The 17,064-nt window shown below is 39.3% G+C and overlaps 1 long non-coding RNA gene across 1 annotated transcript in view; it reads left to right on the top strand.

Annotated features, from left to right (window-relative positions):
• Positions 1–2,423: 2,423 nt before the first annotated feature.
• LOC112161217 overlaps positions 2,424–17,064 on the top strand; it is a 25,947-nt gene continuing 11,306 nt past the window's right edge. The window contains exons 1-2 of the long non-coding RNA XR_002921821.2: positions 2,424–2,857; positions 12,517–12,691. This is a non-coding gene — a long non-coding RNA (uncharacterized LOC112161217). The remainder of the gene's footprint in view (positions 2,858–12,516; positions 12,692–17,064) is intronic.

Here is a 17,064-nt window from a genome sequence, read left to right as displayed (position 1 = left end):
ACTGAAAAGGTCAACTCTGACACGTGTGATGTAATGAAAATCAATACACTAAAAACTGTGCCTTAAAATATACTTTCCAGATATTTTAAGTACAAAAAAGCTTCCACAAAGGAACACTTTTAGTCATGTGTAATTGAAGCCAACTTTTTTTGAGACAATACTTTTTTTTTTTTTGGAGGAAGTGCTTTTCTGAGAAACACAAAGGTCAGCTGGGTGCAAAGACAATGCATTATTCATCCACAATCACATTTGTGGAACAACAATGATCATTCCCACTCCAGTGCCAAGAGTCCCTCGACTCTTTATGTTCTTTGCTCCACTCTGAAAGTATTCCATTACAATTACATCTGGGAATGTCGTGGGTAATTTTCATAGACAGCTTTGCAAAAATTCCCTTGCCCTTCTTGTTTTTTTTTTTTTTTTTTTTCCAGGTAGTAATATGGTAAGCATCCTCATCACATGAGACGGAAACTGAGCTATGATGTTTTTCTTTGTTGTTTTTTTTACCACTACAGAGCCAAGCTGTAGATGTAAAAACTGAACTGAAAGAACTCTCTAACTAGCTGAGCTACATTTGTTTATTGCTTAGAAATAAACAACCAAAGTACAAAAGGAAACGTAGATGTATTTCATAAAAAGAGTTATTAGGACTTTTTTGAAGGTAAAATAAGTTAATGTCATATTAACTCCTTTCTCAAGGATGCTTCTAATCAGATTTGTGGTTCAAGCTACAGTTTTTGATTTTCTTCACTCTTTAAAAATCTTTGTTCTTCTGCACGATCCATCCGTTCTGTAGGATTTTACCGGAGATTTTTCTCCACTCAATAAACATTTTTAGTAAGCAACAGGAAGTGAGTGCCCCAGCAGCCTCATTATTTTTCCTTTTTGTTGTTTTTTTAAATTGTTTTCTCTAAACTATGTTGACGATTCTCTTTGGAAAAGTCGAATTTAAGTCTTCAATTGAAAGTTTCAGTGATGGATCTTCTTATGTTTTCTGTATTTTATTTTTACCTGGATTATGGTCACCTCTTAAGCAACTTTCACACACCACCCTCAGCAACCCTTGTTCAAGCGACCCCTTTCGAGGGAAAGTCTATGTAAATGTGTGTTTCGGGATTCCAGGTTCAAAATTCTTCCGAGTAGCTACACAAGTTTCTAGGACTGTTTTTGGGGCTCTACGGGCTCTACATCCATTTACATTGACAGTTAAACCATGTCAAAATAGAGCAATCGGGATCCATCCATCCATCTTCTTATGCTCATCTGGGACCTATCGCTGTGGCAGCAGTCTAAGCAAAGATGCCCAGACTTCCCTCTCCCCGGCCACTTCCTCCAGCTCCTCTGGGGGGATTCTGGGGCGTTCCCAGGCCAGCTGAGAGATGTAGTCTCTCCAGCGTGTCCTCAGTCTTCCCCGGGGCCTCTATCCCGTGGGACATGCCCGGAACACCTCCCCAGGGAGGGATCCAGGAGGTATCTGGACCTGAAGCCTTAGCCACCTCAATTGGCTCCTCTCAATCTAGAGGAGCAGAGGCTCTACTTCGAGCTCTTTTTGGGTACCCTATCTCTAAAAGGAGCCATTCAGCCACCCTATGGAGGAAGCTCAATTCAGCCGCTTGTAGTAACCGCTTCATCTTTCGGTCACAACCCAGAGCTCAAGACCATAGGTGAGTACTGGAATGAAGATTGACTGTTAAATTGCTTTTCGGCTCAGCTCTCTCTTCACCACAGCTTACCGTTATAGCGGTTGCATAACGGCGGATGCCACTCCAATCCACCTGTCGATCTCAGGCTCCGATATTCCCTCATTCATGAACAATATCCCAAGATACTTAAACTCCTCCATCTGGGGCAGGAGCACTCCACTCACTGAGAGGATTTGGTGATTACCTTTTTAATTCACCAAACTCACATATGAAACCAGATCATAGAGAAATTAATAACTGGTTTGGGATCGGCTAGAATTATATGACACCAAGTCTTTCATGTATCAGAATAGAACTATGACAGAAAACGCGAGATCTGCACCTCTTTGACATTTCGCACCAAGCCTATTTCAGCAGTAGGTTGTGGACATTTGCTAGTAAACAGTAGAAAAACTAGAAGAAGAAGAAGAAGAAGAAGAAGCCCCTTCCTGCTTGTCCAGTCTGAACAACATATGCTCAATCAAGAACACGCTAAAAGTATGCTCTTGATTAAAGCGCGTCACATACCCAGTGTAAACACTTATTTTGGTAACATAAAAAATAAAAAAACAACAAAAATGAACTGAATCTACATGCCGGTCCAGTGGTCTCCGCTCCAACCTCACAGGTGAGAAGTTCCTGGTTCATATCTAAGCTGAGACCTTTTCTGTGTGGAGTTTGCATGTTCTCCTCATGCGTGTGTGCGTTTTCTTTGAGCACACTCATACCACAATCCAAAATGCTTCAAACGTTTATTGGTGTCTCTAAATTACCCCTATAGGTGACAATGCGGCCCTTCAACATACTGGTGACCTGTTCGGGGTGCACTCCACCTTTGCCCAACGGTTTGCTCCAGCAGCCCCACATACTCTGAAAGGGAAATGATGGATGGATGGAGATAAAAACAAAACTGGATCATCTTTACTATTAGGTGCTTTAATGCCACAAAGTTCTAGAAGTGTTCTTTACTTTTCAGGATAATCAGAACTGTTCCTCTGACTCTTTGTGGCGGTTTTGTTATGATTACTGTCTTGTCTTAACGCACATCAACTGCCAAGAGATTCTTGATTTTTGTGTTGTTTTAAATTATTCCTCCGTGGCCCCCGCTCTGAAAAGTTGTCAAACTTGTTCAGAAATCCTTCCCATTTTTCCAAATAGACAGTTGTCCCCTGCAGGTAAGATACTATTTTTAATAATTTCATTCTTACTCGCTGAGCTTTTCTCATGTCACAAAAAAAAGGGTTCTATGTGTTGAAAACAAAAACAAAGGGAGGGCCTCAGTTACTAATTAATGTTTTTTTCCAAATATTTTTTTCTTTTATTCATCTGGTTAAAGTTTGATTAGCGTAAAGAAAATGAAGTAATATACAAGAAATAAAGAAAAACTCAAATAAATAAATGTATATTTTGCCTTAAATCATCCCCTCATCTCTGATTGGAACTGACTAACTGCTTATTAGTTGATGAAGATTTTTTTTGACCTGCAAACAGTAACATTGCTCAATCATAGTGCAAGTTGAAACAAATTCATTTGCCCTTCTTCAATCAAATGAACAAATCCGGGAAAGGAAGATGGCCGCAGGGAGGGGGGGTCATACTGAGAGTTTACATAACCGTGCAAAAGAACAGTGCAGAAGCTGGCAGCAGGTGAAGGTCTGTGTGGACTGCAGGTGCCGGCCACATCACAGGTGTCCGTCATCTTTGAGGTATTTATCTGCGTGCAACAGAAAGAAGCAGCACACACGCATATCGCATGCAGCCACACACGCAAACACGACTTCCTTCACAAAACCCAGGCATGCCACTGAACACCTGACAGGTGCAGGCGTGGTCTGCTGCAAGACACGCTATCTTGACACGCTAACTCATTCTTAAATCTGAGCTACGTGCCTGAGGCAGAGTACTAAAACACCCTAGTTTACTTTCTGAAGCCGGTTCCTCCTCCAGGCCCTCTGGGCACACCCTCTTCCGACTTCTGTCACTCAGGTGGAATAGAGCTGCTAAAGGCCTGAGAATTAGATTTTGTCTGACGGGTTAACTAGACTTTGTATCAGCAGCAAATCCAAACCTTTGATCGGTTTGCACCACCTGTTGTCTGATCGATGTCCATGTGCATGCAACTCCTACATAAGCAATGATTCTTTTATTCCAGAGCTGACATTCCCGGGAAGCATTTCAGCCTCTTTTATTTTTATTTTATTAGAATTCATTTGTCTGCAAAGAATCTTCTGGTACATACATTTTAATCTGAAAAAACAGAATCATGAAGGACTAGAGCGCTAAATTATTTTAAATATGATAAAAAGGGATGATTAGTTTATTTTTTACAAGGTGGTTTTCAATTTACACAACACTGCATCTGTCAGGAATGTTTCACAGCAAGATTTCTGTTTGCTCAATGGGAAAGTTGCACTTGACTGGCATCGCTGTGACAGAAATGAATTGGAAAAAAAAAAAAAAATCTGAGTGGTGGATTAATGGCAACAGGTTGTGTAAACTCTCTTGCCCTCGGGCCTTTGGTCTTAATACACCTTGGCTTCCTCTCTCATTTACAAGCTCTTTGCATGCACACAGCACAAAGTGAGAAATACCGGATGAGCAAGTTCACAGCTCCTGTGGGTGTGTGTGTGTTCAATGGTGGCTGCCTGCAGTTGAGCTGCAGAACTGCATCGCGTGAGGACAACAGATTCATCTTCTTAAAGACCTTGTGATCTGCTTTGAGGCACCTTTACAACATGCTTTTTTCATTTCACATTCTCCAAGGCGTGCACGTTCTTCTTAGAGGGGGTAAATGTGTTTTACAGTGTGCAGCTTCTTAAAATGGCTACTATCCGTAGCATAATAGACTCAACTTATCATTATCTGATTTGAGGTTAGAGAGTGTTTTTATTGTAGCTGTTTAGAAAGGCTTTAGAAGGGAAATAAAAAGGCTTGTAACAAGGAACAAATTATGATTTAGTCCAGGGGTCGACAACCTTTAACAGTAAAAGAGCCATTTGGGCTGGTTTTCTACTGATAAAAACCCAGAAGGAGCCAGATAGTTTTAGTTTAGCATTAAGAAATTTGGATTCGCATTCATGACTTTCTTTTTTTTAATAATAAATATGAATTATGTCTATATTTTTCCACAAACAAGGGCAAAAATATAAAAAGAACCTAGCATTTCTCAAATGTGATTTTATTTTTTTTTATTTACGTTTAACAGAAGCTCAAATAACTTATTTTCAAAATAAAAGATGCTCTGTGCCAAACAGGATCATCGGTGGACAGCCAGTAACCAGTGTTGTGCAGCATAAGATAATATGTGCTTTAACTCATAGAAAATTTAACTTTTTATCAAAGTTTTGCTTTGCATATAAACTCTGCATTCTGGAGTTAGTGTTGAGCAAACAAGACTTCTTCAGGTCAACAGGGATGTAAAAACCTACAAAGTTTATCATCTATGTGCACCTCAGCCATCAATTTATAAATGTACTAATCTAAATTAAATAAATGCTAATTAAGTAATCCTTACTTTAAAAAAAATGCTTTTTCCCCTTTTATTTATTTCTTTTTTGTTATTTTCCCCTCTTTGTCATCAGCAGTCTTATACTGCTGGGTTTTGTTATTTTAGTTTGGGGTTGGGTCTTATAGTCGTAGTTTGTGGGCTTTGTTTATTTGTTTTCTTTAGGTAGTTCTCGATTAATTTCCAATTGGAATGAACTCCAGTTTTCTGGGTTAACTCATTCTGAATAGGCTCCATGCTCTGAGCAGAGCAACTGGACTAAAACAGTTTTTTCAAGCGATAAACATTTTTTCTCACACTGTTTCCCAACAACCTAAATGTCATAAACATTTATCAGCGTAACATCTTAGCTGTTGTCTCCTCAGTGACCGCCTTCTAGCATGCCTATCCGTACCAAAGTAGCAAATTTGAATATAACAAAATTATAAAGTTTGAATAAGTGGACTATCCCAACAGGATTGCAATGCTCATTAGGACTTCCATTATTCTAGGCCACATAATTCCTGGCCAATGACAGAAGAGATCTTTAGTCACATGGTTTTGTTTACAGGCTTTAGTTCAAAACAGAAATCTCTGGTAGATGCCGGTCTGAATACAGACAAAGGTTCAGGACTCAATCCGGACCAAATTAAGTGGAGTCGTAACACATGTTTATGACAGTTAAAATTTAAGTGCAAATAGTAAAACACAAGAATTTGAGTTTTACTAAATATTTATTACCACTAAGGACCCATGCCAATAAAAAAAATGCTTGTTTTTTTTGGTGTTTTTAACATTTTTTTTCAGGGTAAGAGACATTTATAAAGAAAATTAAGCTAAATTCTAAGCATTTCTTTCTTCAAATTGAGGTAAATCAGGAGCAGACCCAAAAATGCTGTTTAAAAAATGCACATAAGTTGCATAGAGAATACAGTGGGTGGACCACAAGCACCCTGCTCCGCTCCATTCTCATGCATCCACTAGTGGACAAATAGATTATTTGTGTTCCTCATCTGAACTGGTATCTGGCTTCAAACTGTACTGTGAAAAACAACATATTTACCTGCTGATGGATGGATGGATAGATGGATGGATAGATGGATGGACGGACGGACAGATGGTTGAATAGATGATGTGTTTGTGACATGTAGAAATGCAGAAAGTTCTGAACATCTGGTGGCAGCAGTATGAATTTTGGCAGCTACATGTGATGATAAAATCTGAGAACAGAAATCAATTGACTGTGAAGAAAACCATTATGTTATTTTGTCACCAAAATAAGCAGCTGGGAACACTTCAGTTGATGTTTATAAATATATTTTCAATGCCGTTATTGGAATCATTAGGGTTATTGTATACCGTCCCATCTCATGCCATCTATTAGGTCCTGAATAAACCTCGGATTCCTACTAATAGTGTAATTTCCTTTTAGGTTTTGACTTTCAGTCTTCTATAGAAAGACCAACCTAAAATTGTGGTGTTTTTAACATGTTATTGTAGCATTTTTCTCATGATGACGGACATACAAAAAGATTTTATATTAACCCAAGACAAAAAAATAAATAAAAATGTTTTTTTTTCTGCCGATTATTGCCTCAGGAGAGTAATACACAATGTTTTTAAAAACATGTTTTCTATATTTGCTCTACTATTTGATGGAGCAGGCAGTTAAAGTGTTGAGCTTAAAATTGCATTACTGAGTATTTATTTATTCAAATTGTAGACTACGATCACATATCCTAAAATGCCATTCTGCAGTGAAATAAATGCAACTTTTTCAGCAAAATCTGCAGGTTGACACACCACTGCATTTGTAATCAGGAGTTGGCGGTCGTATTTTTACATGCTGTGTGATGGCCACCAAGATTTTAAGAAAAAGTTTTAATTAAACGGCACCGGATGATTTTTTTATATTGGTCAGTGTTCGCCCAGAGACATTTGGAGGTTGCGCGGTGGCAGACCAGTGACGAGCAGGTGGCAGGAAGGCAGAAGCGCGATAATTGCCTAATAAGAGGGTCTCCAAGGTCCCTAAAACCATCTGATGATCGACCGATTTCACACTGCCACCTTCAATTGTTAGAAATCATACGGTAACAGTGTGGGGACTCGAGGAGGGCTGTTGACATGGACCGGAGACTCAGCGATGACCAGTCAACCTGGTGATCTCAGCCCCTGAGGTCCAAATGGGGAGACGATAATTCATCATGTCGTTGATGACACCACAGCGACTCCGAGACCTGCGCTTTAATAAATCGCAGTGGATGCTGAGAACAATAGGAAGAAGACAGAACATTGTGCTTTCTTGGGAGGCATTTTGTCTAAATATATGTAAGTTTGTGAATTGACAAGAGCATAATTTGCGCTCATAATCTGAGTTGCAAATCACCAGGAGTGCAGAATGGCCTACCGGCGGCCAATGGCTCTTGGTATGGACGGCCGGAGGTCATGGTGGTTACGAACTCTGAAAAATGAAAACTTTTTAGTTAATTCAAACCTTATCCTGCTTCACTCATAATCCAATTTTTCCAGTCAAATCATACAAAGAGATTAAAGTTGTGCAATTTAATTTGAATTATACATAAACAGACGGTCTATTAAATAGGACAATCTGTGTTGCCAGAACAAGGTGGTTTTCAGCAAGGTCTCACAAGTGCCTCTTATCCGATTTCACAATCGTGTTTGGGTGCGTGTCATCCGCACTGGCTAATGTTTGGAAAGAAAAGTTGTTCTCATAGTTGCTACTCTTTGCGCAAAGTCACATCTTTGACAGCAATACAAAAGCTGCATTTACTTGAGCTCATTTAGTTCTTTAAGAAAATATTAATGTTGCTTTGATGACGTGTGGCCCTACTTTCTTATCCTTCAAGGGAACACATGCATGTTGCAGCGTGTCCTTCTAAGTGTTGCTCTAGTTTTTGTAGAGGCAGTTAATCTCCTGCATCTCCCTCACAATTGGCTTTTGTGTAAAGCTGGAAACTGTGGATATTTTTAGAACAAACCACAACTGGATAACTGTGATAGAACACTGATAAGTGTGGGGGCATGTGCTCATTCTCAGCACACATCACTCTCTCTGTCAAAGCTGGTGCATGCAGAGACACTTCCACAGCTATCACAGACTCATGCACGCGAAGCTGGAAACCCCAACACGTTTTATTTTATTTTTTCTCTTTTCAGATTGTGGTTTGACCATCTATGACTTTTGAAGTGGGGAGAAAAACAGCTCGAGAACTAAGTCTGGTTTTGTAGCATGCAACTGTGCCACAAAGTGAGCCGACACATTAAAAATTGCTGTACCAACAGGCCCTACACAAACATTTTTGTATCCTTTTTTTCCCATGTGCAAACGTTCTTTTCTTCTCTTCTTGTCATTCTCACACCATGAGTACCCTGTGTGTGTTTGTGTTTAACATTACAGGGGTGGAGGAGTGGTTTTCTTGCACAAAATCAACAAGCAGAAACTTGAAATCACCTCCGTTCTCCTTCATTAAACCTATATAATTGCATTTCATCCGCTATAGTGCACTGACAATGCAATAAAAAAGTTTACCGTTCCATTCAAAGGAAAAAAAAAATAAAACCTATAACATCAGCAAATCAAAAAGCACCTCTGGGTTATATTTGAAAATAAACAATTGCGTAATTGTGAACGTGTCCTTGTTCTACCATATCTAAAGCAAGCCCAACCTGCCAAGTTCCCACATGGGATCCAATTACGTGTCTGATATTGCTACACTGTAAACATAGACTTTTTTTCCTACTTCAAAGTATGGGAGTTTTTTTTTTTTTTTTTGGTCTTGTTTTTGTTATTTCACAAACTGTCAAAGCAAATATCATGCAATTAGGAGAAGGGATTCCAGAAGAGATGTTTGGATTAGGTTTGACAAAGATTGCTGAAGCTTTGATCTTTACTTATTAAAAGCCATTTGGAGGCTTTTAATTTGAAATTCTTATTTTGATTCTGGATCAGAGGCGCCGTGTTTTTCATCGCTTTGATTATAAATTCAAACAAAGGCAAATAAAACATGTATAAATTTTGCTACACTTTATGGACGAACATTCAGTGGAGCAAAAAGTATTGAGTCAGCCACCGATTGTGCAAGTTCTCCCACTTAAAAGGATGAGAGAGGCCTGTCATTTTTTTTATTATAGATATACCTAAACTATGTGAGACAAAATGAAAAAAAAAATCAAATTTTCTGATTTTTAAAGAATTTATTTTTAAATTGTGGTGGAAAATAAGTATTTGGTCAACAGCAAAAGTTCTACTCAATACTTTGTTATATCCCCTTTGTTGGCAATGGCAGCATTCAAATGTCTTCTGTAAGTCTTCACAAGGTTTTCACAAATTTTGCTGGCATTTTGGTCCATTCCTCCATGCAGATCTCTTCTAGAGCAAAGATGTTTTGGCGCTGTTGCTGGGAAACACAGACGTTCCACTCCCTACTAAGATTTTTATGGGGTTGAGATCTGGACACTGGCTAGGTCCCTCCAGGACCTTGAAATGCTTCTTACAGATCCACTTCTTCGTTACCCAGCAGTGTGTTTGGGATGGTTGTCATGCTGAATGGTGTCAATGCAGATGGAAGGAGGTTTTCACTCAAAATCTGAGCATACATGGCCCCATTCACTTGTCCTGATAAACATCCCCATAGCATGGTGTTTCCACCCCCATGCTTTACAGTAGGTATGGTGTTCTTTGAATGCAACTCAACATTCTTTATCCCCCAAACAGAAGAGTTCTTACCAAAAAAAAATATTTTGGTTTCATCTGACCACAGGACATTCTCTAAATCTTCATCTGGATCATCCAAATACTCTCTAGAAACTTTAACACATGTACTGGCTTTAGCAGGGGGGCACGTCTGGAACTGCAGGGTTTGAGTCCCTGCATAGCCGCGTGGTGTGTTAATGATGGTAGTCTTTATTAATTTGGTCCCAGCTCTCTGCAGGTCATTCACTAGGACTCTCCGTTAGTTTATGGGATTTTTGCTCACTGTTCTTGTGATCATTTTGAACTCACAGGGTGAGAGCTTATGGGGAGCCCCAGATGGAGGGAGGTCATCAGTGTTCTAGTATGTCTTCCATTTTGTAATTATGATTTCTTCACACCAAGCTGCTTACCTATTGAAGATTCAGTCTTCCCAGACTTGTGCAGGTCAACAATTTTGTTTCTGGTGTTCTTAGAAAGCTCCTTGGTTTTGGCCATAGTGGAGTTTGGAGTGCGACTGTTTGAGGTTGTGGACAGGTGTATTTTATATATTTTATATAGATACTGAGTTCAAACAGGTGCCATTCATACAGGTAACGAGTGGAGGACAGAAGAAGTTACAGGTCTGAGAGAGACAGAAATCCTGCCTGTTTTTTGTGACCAAATACTTATTTTCCACCATAATTTGCTAACAAATTCTTTAAAAATCAGACAATGTATTTTTTTTTCTCATTTTGCCTCTCATGGTTAAGGTATACCTATTTAGAAAAAAACATGTCTCTGGTCTCTACAGGAACTCGTTTAAGTGGCTGACTGAATACCTTTTTGCCCCACTATAGCTTCTCCCCCTTACGGAGAGGTGCTGTGTTGTCCTTCTGAGTGTGTAAGAGTAACACAGCTCAGTGAGTGGGGTGAATAAGACAGCCTGCATTTACTAAATGTTTCATGTGCAGGCAAAGGGAGTTTTTTGATTTATAGCTCATGGTGGAATTCAGGCGGCATCAACAGGCTGTGTGTGTTTTATCCCTCTCCTTTGATGGATTCATCCTGAAAGCGCAGTGGCACTTCCTCAGCAGGATGAGTCATAAAACTTTCACTCACTGAACTGTAGCAAAGACAGGAAAAGAAAACTGAGGCCGCCATTGTAACACACCTTAATGATTTTGCCACCTTCCTTCTTTAGCACTTCCAGGACATATTAGTCATGAATATTATGAGAAACTGCACGTAGTAAGGTCCTCGCTGGTTTTGGTTGTAAGTTGAACATCCTGTGTTTATGTTTTTAGATGCATTTGTGAAAGGCTGAAACTATGAACATAGCAGACCTCTCATCTTTTTCACTTGGAGAACAGGTGATTAAAATACTCTTGTTTTCCACGGCATGTTATGCTTGCAAAGCATATTAGGATTCATTAAAAATGAATACTTCTACACCTTTTTCTGCAAAACATAGATGTCCAGTTTCAGCTAAGCTTTTTAGGTACCAATATAGATTGTTATACTTTAGCTGTGTGAAGGTTCACAATCAGTCAGTGGACAAATGTTTTGCTTTTTTTTCTTGCAAAATGTTTATTTTTTTCCTTTTTTGTGTGTGTGTTCCTTTTTTTAAGTTGATAAAACTGGTACAGTCATTAAAAAAAAGCAGACTCTTCCATACTCACACAATGGGGAAACTTATATAGACAGGGGCAAACCATAATGGACACATGAGGGAGGGGAGAAACAAACTAACAACAAATTCTAACAAATGAATCAAAGACTGCAGAAACAGAGAAAATACAAACCAACACATCTAAATAGTCTTCAAATAATAAACTAAATATTTTACTTTTAAAGAAACAAAAATAAAGTCCAGTAGGAGTGTTGGGAATCCCTGCAGTCTTGGCAGTGGAATGTCCCAACCTCCTCTGCTGATCATGGTGGATGTGATTCACCTGAGATGGAACTCAGAAACAAAAAAAAGTGAATGAACTGTATTTCTGCTTAAAATAAATCAAATGTGTGCACCCATTATCAACTTATTTTAAGTAAACAAAGTAAATGTTTTAAAGAAAAATAAAATACTAACACCTATGTGGTGGTTTGAGGCTAAACCACCACAAGCTGACCGATAAGAGTTTGCTGCACAGGTGTTTGGTGGTTACTTCTTATCACAAAGGTCCTGGTTTAGAAACTGACTGGTACCTTTCTGTGTGCAGTTTTGCTAGTCCTCCAAATACTTTTTAGCAGTGTTTGTCCAAAAACGTTTTTTCTAATAGCATAGGTTCCACGGTTATGCCTTCATCACATCTTCCGTTTTAAATAAATACGAGCTGTCTGCAGGCAAAAAATGGGCAAACCTGTACGGGGCTCGCAGGAAATTTTAGGATCGTAGACTTCTTGGTGAACTCGGGACAAAATGTTCATGCACATTTTTTATGGGGATTCTGTGGGTGAAAGAAAATTAAGCACCAAATTGCATTTCTTAGTAAAGACTTATTCAAATCACTGTGAATCAGGAGCAGACCAAAACATGCTGTTGGAAAAAGCTTGTTGCTTTAAGTTAAAGTCCCATTAACTGTTGCACACGTAGCTCAAACACTACATCTGGCTCATAACACTCCATGTGTGACTGCTAATGTTCTCTGCATTTGACCCAGCCCCTGGAGGAGCAGTGAGCTGCAAACACAGCAACGCCTGGGAACCAGTTGGTAGTCTAACCACCCAGGCCAACCCCTTTATGCTGAAGCAGGAAGGCATTGAGTCCCCTTTTGGGATGACTCAGGTGTGGATTTCGCAGTGACATGGGGGACACTCTACCACAAGAACTGTGATGTAGGTACTCTCTGCTCCGCTCCATTCGGATGCATCCACTTGTAGACGACTAGATCCATTTACACCTTTGTTTTCCTGGTCTGACAACACATTCTCATTCCCATGTCCACACACATTGACGCTTGGTTAAGGACCTCTCCACATAATGTTTTGACATTTTGGATGTCCCCAACTCGTCGTTTTTGACATGCTGGATGTTCCAATTAAATTAGAGCTCTAGGAGTTTTGTTGGAGACGGTACCCAATGCGGGCCAGTCCTCAGGACGCGGCTGGTACCGGTACCCTAACCTTAAACCAGTCCACTAACCGGTACCAAAGTAGCAGACGCGGGCAGTAACGGATACGTGGTTCCGTATACGTGGTTCCAGTACTGTCCATTGCCACATGGTACTGGTTTGCGTCACAGATTCTGGTCAAGTACTGTGCACGTCCGGGACCGGGTCAACGTTAGGGTACTGTGCAGTCCGTGTCCCGGTATGGGACTCGTACCAGCTTGGGGCCCAGAAGTTGGGAAGCCCTGTTTTAATAGTAGAAGTCAGCAGGTCAAAGAACGACAACACCCAAAAGCAGAGGTGTGTCTAACCAAACGTCAATATGTGACGACTTGAGAATGTGTTGGGTCTTAGCTGTCTTCTGGCTCATAGTTGTAAAGCTGGATAGCTCCAACATTGTTTGCCATTTTTGCTGCACCAGTAATGCTGATGGGCTGTACTAAGCTAGTGGGAGAGCTTGTAAACAGAAGGATGTCAGGAAGCAGGGGTGGGCTTATTCCACACCGACAGTCCCGCCCACAACTTAGAGGCAAATTTTTAATGAACTCCTGCTGCTCTGCAGAATCTTTGAACAAGAAAACAACACAGGTTACATCAAGAAGCTCCGTGGAGTCCTGCAGAGATTTTCCAGCGTTTGCAGCCCTGCTACGATAAGTGTTGTATGAAACTCACACCAAAAATCCAGTGATGCTGATTTGACCACAGAAATGTGAACGGCGGCTCATTTGACTGCAGTCAATGTGAAGATACCATCTTCTCTTCTCCAGAACCTGAACTAGACACGCTAGGAACAGATGAGGGTTTAGTGCATGTGCAGCAGACCTGTTGATGGAAAGAAGATCATTCATTCAAACAGAGTCTGTCTGGGACAGTTTGATTGACAGCAATTTAAAAGGAGAAACACTCGGTAATCCAAAAAAAAATGATTTCATATTAAATGTGTACGTTTTTTTTTTTAAGAAAATGCTACACATACATATTGAAAACTAAAAAAAAAAAGATTTTCATCGGAGGGGGACTTTAAGATTCAGCTGCACCTCTCTGGGACCCTCCATGGACCCGGACAACCCAAACACCCTCAGCACCACTACATTCCAGCCCTCGTATCGGTGCATGTGACTAAGGCCTTAGCAAAAAGGATGTTGGGAAAACTAATTTTAATAAACAATCCTGAACAGCACAATTCAGGACTAATTTCTAGCTAAAATGAAAACAATACAAAACCTGAAAATCAGGGAATCTGTGTAACAATATAAGTCAGTCGATTAGTATGTATTTCTCATCATTTTCACCCATGGCTGTGACCGTGGTCACCAAGTAAGTTCTGTGTTAAAAAGTTAAGCATGGTTTCAAAAGATAAAAAGATGGAAAGAACATTTGTCATGAAGGCTGGAAGAAAGATAACAAAAAGGTATGTAGGTCAGAATGAGCTTTTTGTGGAAGATGATATGCTTATGCTTAGTTAGAGAAAAGTGGTTTTCCAAAATAAAATGTGTTTGTTCAAACCCACTGAAATTGACACAGCTCAGGTCTGTATTTTTGACTTTGATTTAATATGTGCTTGTCATTCTAGGATGGTGTTTAAGTCGCTCAAAGCCTCCATATGACATATTTTAACATTTAAGCTTTTCAACCAGAGTTAAAGAAAAATATTCTCATTGAAATTACTTTCCCCATGTTACTTTAGCTTCAACATAGGCCACTAAAATCGTAGAGCCACCCAAGGTGACCAATATCTTTTCTATCATATTAACTACTGTAACCTTTGTTTGCAGTCGTGCATTCCACAAACCGATCCGGCCACATTTTCACCTAATGAAAAAACTTTTGTTTTGTTACGTTTCTCCAAAAGTAAAAGCACTTGCATTACAGTGCTGGTGTTAAAACTTTGAAAAGAGACCAGCGGTTGATTTAAAGGTAACCATAGCAACTGCATCTCAAAGACTTGCAAAGGAAATGAGGAAACCTGGATTAGGGAAATGCGGAAAAGTCACGTTGTTTAGTATGTGACATGTGGAATTAGCTTAAAATAGTTCCTCTTTTACAAATTTTACAGACTTTACTTTCCATTTAAAAATAAAGACAAGAAATAGTTAAGGCCAAATTTTTCTCACGATTTCTTTTTCTTGTGTTTTAAAGTGGTTTTATTTAGTAATTTGAGTCTTTCTGTCACTGAAGACTGAGTTTATTTATAAAAGACACCTTAAGCTGTCAAAGACCAAACCAAACAAATGGATTTAGAATTTTACATTTCATCTTAATCCAAATCATTCTAACAAGGCTGACTTATCTTTACTGTATTTTAATTATAGACCATAAGTGGCCAACAGATTTAAAAGATTTTTTTATTGCATTCCTAAATAATGAGTGAGCAGCAACACGATGAGTCAGGTTATGTTATAATACTAAATCTTTGGTCATAAACTTTAAAGACCCATTCCAATGAGTGTTGTCTTTATCGTGTTCTTGTGGAATTTTTTTCTTGATGGAGGATTGAAGAAAGTAAAGCTTAAAATGATATTTCTGAGTATCTATTAATTAAAATCGTTATAAATCAGGGGCAGACAAAAAAAGTGTTGTTGGAAAAAGATTGGATTAGTGACAAGCTTACTTGCATCCATTTGCAGACAAATAGATCCATGTCTGTCTGGTCATGTGACTGAAGGAGAGGTTCAATATGCTGTAGTCTGGAGGATGTTTTGACACCAAAACCCTCACCTAATAACCAAAAATATCTAGAAACTACACATATACTTTTATTTTCTCATTTATTAATTAGTAACTGAGTAATAATGCAGTCAATACCAACATTTCTAATGTATGGGTGTATTGATACTTCTACCCCTACTTTAGTTTACTGAAGGACACAAACAAATAGCAGCTAAAATAAATACAACTTCATCTGATGGTGCCAAAGTGTTGGTTTTTTTTTCACTTTACATATGATTAGAATAAACTCAACTTGGCAATTTACACGCAGAGGAAGATGTGACTTTTTATGCAACATTGTTACCAGCAGGAACCTGTTGATCATTGTTCTTCTTTCAACGGGTGTTAAAGCCAACTGGAGCAAACATCTCCCAAGCAGAACTGCTCTGAGAAAACATGCCTTCTAAATGACAGACACAGCTTGAAAGTGTCTTTGAGGCCACGGCTGTCATTCACAAAAAGTTTTCATTCATCTACGGCTTGCTTGTGTTCGTGAGCTTATGCTGGTGCCCACTTGAATGAGGATGCTGGGAGCACGGATTTAAGTCAGTACATCAATCAACACTTTTAAGTGTTATATTTCAGACACCACACTGACAGGAGTTTTTCTTGGTTCACTAATCTTAGCCGTCTGCACAGCCAAGCAGATCCTACAGAAATTATCACCAAACACTGTAATTGTTGCAAGTATTACAGAGTTTGAGCCTGTGTGAATCACGGTTGCTTGAAAGCAAACTCATGAGTCATGCAGTGGGAACTGGAATGCAATGTGACATAGCTGTAGGTTTGAAAACTTGCAGAAACTGAAGTGCAAACAAAGAGCAGAAAAACCCCTTCCCTTGTGTAATGTCCTCTTCGTGCATGCTCCATGTGCACAATTTGGTAACTGGGGGAAAAAAATAAAGTAACACGTCTATGTCTTTGTGGCCTTTTAATTAACTATCTGCTGTGTTGCATCAAACACTAACAGACACAATGTTTCCAAAATGCAAAAACATTTTGAAATGGTAGTGTGAGGCAACGCACACCTCATTTTAAAGTCACGCATCGTGCCATGAAACTCATTGTCTGTACGTTGCTGCACACTATGGCCCAATGTCCTAAATGATAATTGGTTGATCTAACACACAATGGTTAGTGTTATTGTGTCACGACAAAGGCCTGCAGTCATATTTAAATGCTGAATCATGTCTAAACGACAGTCACGCATGCTAACTTTCCAGTGGAGTCATCCAGACAGTAGATTTGACACGGAGATCAGAGATTTCAGGGAATGTCAAATGTTGAGAAAACGTTTGGAAGAATTCTGCGTTCCATTTTTTAAATGCCGGCTGAATCAAGATGGAGTTACTCAAACTGGTTTGCTGTGAAAATTTTGATCAGCTGGGAGAT

This window comes from Oryzias melastigma, linkage group LG3 (genome assembly GCF_002922805.2).
Source record: "Oryzias melastigma strain HK-1 linkage group LG3, ASM292280v2, whole genome shotgun sequence".
NCBI classification, from domain to species: Eukaryota; Metazoa; Chordata; class Actinopteri; order Beloniformes; family Adrianichthyidae; genus Oryzias; species Oryzias melastigma.
The sequence above is the reverse complement of the archived record's forward strand: the minus strand, read 5'-3'. Positions and strand labels throughout refer to the sequence as shown.